Source organism: Palaemon carinicauda, chromosome 18, assembly GCF_036898095.1.
Source record: "Palaemon carinicauda isolate YSFRI2023 chromosome 18, ASM3689809v2, whole genome shotgun sequence".
NCBI lineage: Eukaryota > Metazoa > Arthropoda > Malacostraca > Decapoda > Palaemonidae > Palaemon > Palaemon carinicauda.
Genome location: NC_090742.1, coordinates 63849329 through 63858613, shown reverse-complemented (window position 1 = coordinate 63858613; position 9285 = coordinate 63849329).

The window sequence follows — 9285 nt, the reverse complement described above, 5'->3', positions numbered from 1 at the left end:
AGAGAGAGAGAGAGAGGCGACCTCATATCAATCGTGAAAGCTATAAAATCGAGAATTAGCGTTGCTTCTTTATTCAAGTTTAATTGATTTCCTGTGTTTTATCCCCCAATTTATTGATTTATTCGCTAATGTATTTGTTCGTTATTACACTTCATTATTGCACCTTATTGAGATTTCATTTTAAACTTTATCTTCCTTTTCCATAAGTAATTATTTTCACGTGCATTTTCAAAACACTTCTCGGATCCCCGTTTACCTTATCGTATACAATTTGCATATTATCATCAACAACAACAACAATAATAACAACAACAACAACAACAATAATAATAATAATTGCTAAAAATAGGTCATCGCTGTTTTGTATTTATAAACATACTAAAACTAGATGCTTATCCATACTTATAAACAATTAAAATTACTCCTTCTTTATAACGAACATCTTTAAAAGAAAAAATACTCAATAACATTACCACAGAAACACATTTTCAAACCAAACATTCCGTTCTTTAATGAAAAATAATTAATTTTTCCAATTCTTAATGATTATATTTATATGTATATAGGAAAAGTCCCGTTGCCTTTCCATAATATTCTTCATCAACTAATTGGTAAACATAATTAACAGTAACATTCGTATATTTCTTTTTTATGTTATCAGTAATCAATTAACTTATCAATTATTCAGTTAAAATGCTTTCAGAGTTGGTATGGTTTTCTTTGCCTACTGTCGTACAACGACACATTGAAAACACATGTATTTTTAGCTCAGTATTAAGTAGCACATCTGCAGATTTTTTTTAGTAATTTCATTTACTTTTTTTTTCTCTCCCAAATTTAATTTTTGGTGACTAGCAATTTTTTTCTCGTTACTACACCATTTACAACCAACTTTCACATATCGCATTCGAAATTTCTTATTAATTCATAAAATTTTATATTGTTGTTGTTGTTATTCTCTCTCTCTCTCTCTCTCTCTCTCTCTCTCTCTCTCTCTCTCTCTCGTGCTTTTTTTCATGGTATCTGACTGACTTTTTATTCTAAGAATATTTGTGTATGCCCCCTGTGGCCGCGGGGGCATATAAAAATTAGAATAGCGCCAACGTTATCCCTGCGTGTCGTAAGAGGCGACTAAAAGGGACGGGACGAGGGGGCTGGGAACCCCCTCTCCTGTAAAAAATTCCTGCGAGACATCGACAAGGAGATGGAGCTGGGGGGGAGAGTGACTGCTCCCCGCACTCTAGTTTTGGGGTGTTTAAATGTGCGTGGATGTAGTACGATAGAGAGTAAAAGATGTGAGATTGGAAGTATGTTTAGAAGTAGAAGGATGGATGTATTGGCCTTGTGTGAGACAAAGATGAAAGGAAAGGGTGAAGTGATGTTTGGTGAAATGTCTGGTAGAGTGTCTGGGATTGAAAGGGGAAGAGCGAGAGAGGGTGTGGCGTTATTGCTGAGTGAATGGATGACAGGTAAAGTAGTGGAATGGAAGGAGATATCATCTAGGTTAATGTGGGTAAGGGTTAGGTTGGGTAGGGAATGTTGGGCGTTTGTCAGTGCGTATGGGCCAGGTAGTGAGAAAAGTGAAGAAGATCGGAATGAGTTCTGGAATGTTTTAACTAGGTGTGTAGAAGGACTGGGTAGAAGGAATTATGTAGTTGTTATGGGTGACTTAAATGCTAGAGTGGGCGCTGGAGAGGTAGAAGGTGTCATTGGTAAGTATGGCGTACCAGGTGAAAATGAGAGTGGTGAGAGACTGGTAGACATGTGTGTTGAACAAGAGATGGTAATAGGTGCTAGCTTCTTTAAAAAGAAAGATAAGAATAAGTATACGTGGGTAAGAGTGGCAAATGGAAGAGTAGTAGAAAGGGCATTAATGGATTATGTGTTGGTAACTAAAAGAATGTTTGGAAGATTGAAAGACGTGCACGTGTTTAGGGGTATGGCTAACGGTATGTCTGATCATTTTTTGGTGGAAGGAAAATTAGTTGTAGCAAAAGAGTGGGGGAATAGAGTAGGTGGATGTAAAAGGGAGGTAGTGAGGATTGAAGAGCTAATAAAACCGGGGGTAAAAAGTAAATATCAGGAAAGGTTGAAAATGGCATATGATGAGGTGAGAGTAAGAGAAACTGGTAATTTAGAGGAGGAATGGAAGTTAGTAAAAGAAAATTTTGTTGGGATTGCAAGTGATGTATGTGGCAAGAAGGTTGTTGGAGGCAGCATGAGGAAGGGCAGTGAATGGTGGAATGAAGGAGTGAAGGTGAAAGTGGAAGAGAAAAAGAGGGCTTTTGAAGAATGGCTGCAGAGTAATAGTATAGAGAAGTATGAAAAATATAGAGAGAAAAAGGTGGAAGTAAAGCGCAAGGTACGTGAGGCAAAGAGGGCAGCTGACCTGAGGTGGGGGTCAGGGACTGGGTCAGTCATATGAAGAGAATAAGAAGAAGTTTTGGAAAGAAATGAAGAGAGTAAGGAAGGCTGGCGCAAGAATTGAAGAGACAGTGAAAGATGGAAATGGAAGGTTGTTAAAAGGAGAGGAGGCAAGGAAAAGGTGGGCGGAATATTTTGAAAGTTTGCTGAATGTTGAGGATAATAGGGAGGCAGATATAATTGCTGTTCCAGATGTTGAGGTGCCAGTGATGGGAGGTGAGAATGAGAGAGAGATAACAATAGAGGAAGTGAGGAGAGCACTAGATGAAACGAGAGTAGGAAAAGCATCTGGTATGGACGGTGTGAAAGCTGAGATGTTGAAGGAAGGGGGTGTGACTGTACTTGAATGGTTGGTGAGATTGTTTAATATGTGTTTTGTGTTGTCAATGGTACCAGTAGATTGGGTTTGTGCATGTATTGTACCACTATATAAGGGTAAGGGAGATGTGCATGAGTGTTGTAATTCAAGAGGTATTAGTTTGTTGAGTGTAGTTGGAAAAGTGTATGGTAGAGTACTGATTAATAGGATTAAGGATAAAACAGAGAATGCAATCTTGGAAGTACAGGGTGGTTTTAGAAGAGGTAGGGGTTGTATGAATCAGATTTTTACAGTTAGGCAGATATGCGAGAAATATTTAGCAAAAGGTAAGGAGGTGTATGTTGCGTTTATGGATCTGGAGAAAGCATATGATAGAGTTGATAGGGAAGCAATGTGGGATGTGATGAGGTTATATGGAGTTGGTGGAAGGTTGTTGCAAGCAGTGAAAAGTTTATACAAAGGTAGTAAAGCATGTGTTAGAATAGGAAATGAAGTGAGTGATTGGTTTCCGGTGAGAGTGGGGCTGAGACAGGGATGTGTGATGTCGCCGTGGTTGTTTAACTTGTATGTTGATGGAGTGGTGAGAGAGGTGAATGCTCGAGTGCTTGGACGAGGATTAAAACTGGTAGGCGAGAATGACCATGAATGGGAGGTAAATCAGTTGTTGTTTGCGGATGATACTGTACTGGTAGCAGACACAGAAGAGAAGCTTGACCGACTAGTGACAGAATTTGGAAGGGTGTGTGAGAGAAGGAAGTTGAGAGTTAATGTGGGTAAGAGTAAGGTTATGAGATGTACGAGAAGGGAAGGTGGTGCAAGGTTGAATGTCATGTTGAATGGAGAGTTACTTGAGGAGGTGGATCAGTTTAAGTACTTGGGGTCTATTGTTGCAGCAAATGGTGGAGTGGAAGCAGATGTACGTCAGAGAGTGAATGAAGGTTGCAAAGTGTTGGGGGCAGTTAAGGGAGTAGTAAAAAATAGAGGGTTGGGCATGAATGTAAAGAGAGTTCTATATGAGAAAGTGATTGTACCAACTGTGATGTATGGATCGGAGTCGTGGGGAATGAAAGTGATGGAGAGACAGAAATTGAATGTGTTTGAGATGAAGTGTCTGAGGAGTATGGCTGGTGTATCTCGAGTAGATAGGGTTAGGAACGAAGTGGTGAGGGAGAGAACGGGTGTAAGAAATGAGTTAGCGGCTAGAGTGGATATGAATGTGTTGAGGTGGTTTGGCCATGTTGAGAGAATGGAAAATGGTTGTCTGCTAAAGAAGGTGATGAATGCAAGAGTTGATGGGAGAAGTACAAGAGGAAGGCCAAGGTTTGGGTGGATGGATGGTGTGAAGAAAGCTCTGGGTGATAGGAGGATAGATGTGAGAGAGGCAAGAGAGCGTGCTAGAAATAGGAATGAATGGCGAGCGATTGTGACGCAGTTCCAGTAGGCCCTGCTGCTTCCTCCGGGGCCTTAGATGACCGCGGAGGTAGCAGCAGTAGGGGAGTCAGCATTATGAAGCTTCATCTGTGGTGGAAATGTGGGAGGTTGGGCTGTGGCACCCTAGCAGTACCAGCTGAACTCGGTTGGGTCCCTGATTAGGCTGAAGGAACATAGAGAGTAGAGGTCCCCTTTTTGTTTTGTTTCATTGTTGGTGTCGGCTACCCCCCAAAATTGGGGGAAGTGCCTTGGTATATAGATAGATAGATTTGTGTATTTATCTCTTGACTTCAGAGCTTGACTTGATAATCATTTGATCACCCCTTAATAATTTCTCTCTCTCTCTCTCTCTCTCTCTCTCTCTCTCTCTCTCTCGTGCTTTTTTCATGATATCTTGGTTTTTATTTTAAGAATATTTCTGTGTTTATCTCTTGACTTCAGAGACTAACTTGATAATCATTCGATCATCCCTTAATAACCCCCCCCCCTCTCTCTCTCTCTCTCTCTCTCTCTCTCTCTCTCTCTCTCTCTCTCAACACTGAACACAGCGACGACAGTCCGCACCATTTGCATGCCAAGGAATGTAAGACTGGACGAGTTTTTGCTTCTGCCCAAACCTTTGATTGGGGCGTTACACGGCAATCAATAACATACCCAGATTGAAAGAGATGAAGGTTTAGAGTAAGGCCGCAGGAGCGCGTGTGTTGTTGCATGATGAGATATTGCTCCAAATTTGTCGGTGTAAATGAATACTATTTTTATACAATATTGCCTGGATGTAAAGTATATTTTCATAATAATAATAATAGTGATAATAATAATGATAATAAAATAATAATAACAACTGCAAGATGATACGATTTTGACAATTTATACATACACACGAGTTTGTGCATATGTGTATATATATATATATATATATGTGTGTGTGTGTGTGTGTGTTTGTGTGTGTATGTATGTACAGCATGTATGTATACATATATAGTACTTCAATCTGTTATACATATAAAATAAATTCACACACACACACACACATATATATATATATATACATACATATATATATATATATATATACACACACACACAAACGAGTCGGAAATTATAAATTATCACGTCAAAATACACAAACTAAAACACACACCCATTCACACAAATCTCTATTAACCACTACGACGAAATGAGTCGCAAGAAAGCTATAAACCTCATTTAAAAAAAAAAAAAACATAATTCTAAAAGACATCTCCAAAGCTTCCCAGGAAGATTAAACACGAAATTTCTCATTAAGCAAATGGATGCTGTCAGTAGCTGTTCCTCTCCTGGACCTATCATCAGTAACACTCGATCTCGTCTGGTGCTTGATTGTTGTCAAGTTGTCGGTCTCGTAATCACGCACAATTAAACGTTGGATAATTCACTTCCATGCATTTCACTTTTTTTTCTGATATAGAAAAAAAAATAATTTAAAGAGAGAGGCAAATAAACACGGCAATGTGCCTCCTTCAATTAGACACTTCAGTATGTTCTGATGTTCATTTTCATCAGTAAATCATATGTCAGTAATATGATAGAAATAATTATTTCTTTAAGCTATTATTTTTCTTTATCAATCATCATTTCAGTAGCTTGGACGCTAATCAAATTAAATTTTCAATATCTATCTTAGATCGGTTTAATTTCTATTACACTTCAGTTGTATAAAAATTCATTTTGAAAAATAATAACACTGTATCATAATATTCATTTGGTTAATTAACTAACCAGGCACAAGAGACGCTACGAGCGTGGGGCGTTCAGCCCGTAAGTTGAAGAGGAACTGACAGTGGTTTGGAGGCTCGGAGCAGACAGTGGCACCCAAACACGTGGTGAATAGATGCCAGAGGTAACTATACGGCTCAATTCAACATTTTCGTATGATTTTCGGGGAAATCCAATTTGTTTAAAATAAACACTCATTTTGGGTACTGGTACAATACTATCATTAGAATAAAAAGTCATTATAATATAATCTCTATCATTAAAATAAAGTCATTATAATGTAATCTCAAAGTTTAATAAAAAAAGGTAACTGGCAACCGTAGTATTTTTCATATAGAGTAGCCACGAGAAAGAAGTGACATTATTTCCACCCTTAGTTCTTGAAGGAAATCAGGTCGTTTTTACGATGATGACACATTCATTACTTCTCATATATAATTAATATATTTCCGTATTTCCTTTCCTCACAGGGCTATTTTTCCCTGTTGGACCTCTCGAGTTTACAGCATCCTCCTATTAGGGTTGTAGGTTAGCTAGTAATAATATTAATCTCCCTCATTTGATGGAGACCAAGTGTCTGGTTATATATATATATATATATATATATGTGTGTGTGTGTGTGTGTGTGTGTGTGTGGAGGAAACGCATTGACGCCACTAATGCTATCGTTTTTATTGAAAAATAAATATCTATATATATATATCTATAATTTTCTTTCACGCTCAACGGGGAGAGGGAGTAGTCATACCCTGGTGAGCGGGGTCACCCCAAGAGATACACGCGGGTTATAGTTAGGAAACAGAAGGAAGTGGGGAGGCTTGAATCTGTTTGTGTGTGGATGTGGCAATATCTATTAAACATATAATTTTTTGACGGTTAGATGATGATGATGATGATGATAATAATAATAATAATAATAATAATAATAATAATAATAATAATAATAATAATAATAATAATAATTCGAAGCTAGTCCATTGCAGCAATGTGCTTTTCTATCAAAGATGCAACCGAAAGAAAAGAAAGAAATTATTACCATCATTATTATGATTATTATCATTATTATGATTGTTATTATTATTATTATTATTATCATTATTATTACTTCCCAAGCTACAACCCTCGTTGGAAAAGCAGGATGCTGGAAGATCCAGGGCTTCAACAAGGAAAATAGCCCAGTGAGGGAAAGAAATAAGAAAATAAATAAACTATGAGAGAATTAATTAACAATTAAATAAAACAGTACCAATAAAATAAATCTTTCATATATAAACTATAAAACCTTTAAAAAAAAGAGGAAAAGAAATAAGATAGTGTGCCCGAGTGTTACCCTCAAGCAAGAGAACTCCACACCAAGACAGTGGAAGGCCATACCAATAAAATAAATCTTTCATATATAAACTATAAAAAATTTAAAAGAAATAAGATAGTGTGCCCGAGTGTTACCCTCAAGCAAGAGAACTCCACACCAAGACAGTGGAAGGCCATACCAATAAAATAAATCTTTCATATATAAATAATAAAAACTAAAAAACAAGAGGAAAAGAAATAACATAGTCTGCCTGGGTGTACCTTCAAGCAAGAGAACTCCACACCAAGACAGTGGAAGGCCATGGTACAGCGGCTATGGCTACAGCCGCGAATAAAGGAAACAAGAGATTATTGTTATTCGTCACCCCGCGAATTACTTTCACACAATAACCATTATACCATGAACGATTCCATTTCGAATCCTGCATTCAGAGGAGGTCAGAGCGTCCTACGTAGGAATAAAATTACATTGTGCGAGTATGAAGAGATCCTCTTATATATTACTTTCGTCTCCGTGACACCTTTGTTTCGAAGTGGTCAATAATGCAAAGCAAAACATGAGAAAATTTAATATTTTTGGTTCGAAGTTATGGGAGGATGAACAGAATGCTTTTCGGTTAATAGAACTGAGGTACTTTGGCTTTTGAGAGAGAGAGAGAGAGAGAGAGAGAGAGAGAGAGAGAGAGAGAAAACTTGTCTATACAAATGTATTCACAATATTTCCTTGGATGCAAAAAATGAATCTTAAGACGTAATAATAATAATAATAATAATAATAATAATAATAATAATAATAATAATAATAAAAACAAAAATTATAAGATATATCATAAATGAGAAGAACCAATTGCGTCACTCAGATTACATAAAAAAAATTAAATATTTGATTAAGATAAAACCAAATAACAAAATTTCCTAAGAACATTTGAATGCTAATTCAAAAAAAATAAAAAGAAAAAAGATTCGGACTCTTTAAAAACTCTTAACACTTGTGAATAATCGACTTCTGTCATTGAAAAGATGAAAGAAATTAAAAATTAATTAGCGTGAGTGAAAGCGGAAAAGGGAAGTGGTTGTAGAAAGAATTAAGTGATTGTCAATTTGATTAAATGAAAGTTATACCAAGAAGCAAAAAAAAAAAAAAAAAAAAAAAAACAAGGGAGAAAATTAAAATCAAAATTATTATTATTATTATTATTATTATTATTATTATTATTATCATACGGAAACCAAATTAATATCATGATTTGTAACAAATTTCTGGCACTTTACCAAATCTGGACAGATAAAGCTTAAGAAAAAAGGAATAACAATATTTACGAATGAGAAATGTAAGAGAATAACAATAAAAGGGACGATGATATATTAAGAAAAAGGGAATAAAAAAATATATACGAATGAGACATGCATAAGAATAATAATGAAAAGGACGATAATCAATTTACCATAATGAAGATAAAAAAAAAAACTTCAGAAGATAATCATTTATCAAAAATTTTCAGATTCTGCTGTTTTATTGACGATTATGATTAACTACTGCACACGACCCGTCAAAAATAACTGCTAAATATTTTAGATATACAGACACAAACACACAGATATGTGGGAGGTTGTGGTTTCCGAGTGTGCCTCTCGATGTAAACCCCCTTTCACCAGGGAATGACTACTATTCCTCCCACCCGAGAGGCAGAGACCGAATACTTATACGGCTGGCAATGTCAGTGGCACTGCCAGACGTAGAACTACTCTGTCTCTCCACAGATTAGAATGCCGATAACGATGAGCTTTGCTTAGCATAATCTGGATTTAACTTCCCCATTCAATAAACGCCGTTCACACCTGATGGAACACACTTCATTTGAGAGAGAGAGAGAGAGAGAGAGAGAGAGAGAGAGAGCGCCATTCAAGTCATACCTCTGTACTACCCATATCAATAGCGTTCACAAGCGCAAAGCGAATTTCATTAATCTATTGAGGTATATTATTTACCGTCATCTGAACGCTTAAATACACCGTCATTATCGACAGAATTCGTTTGGTCC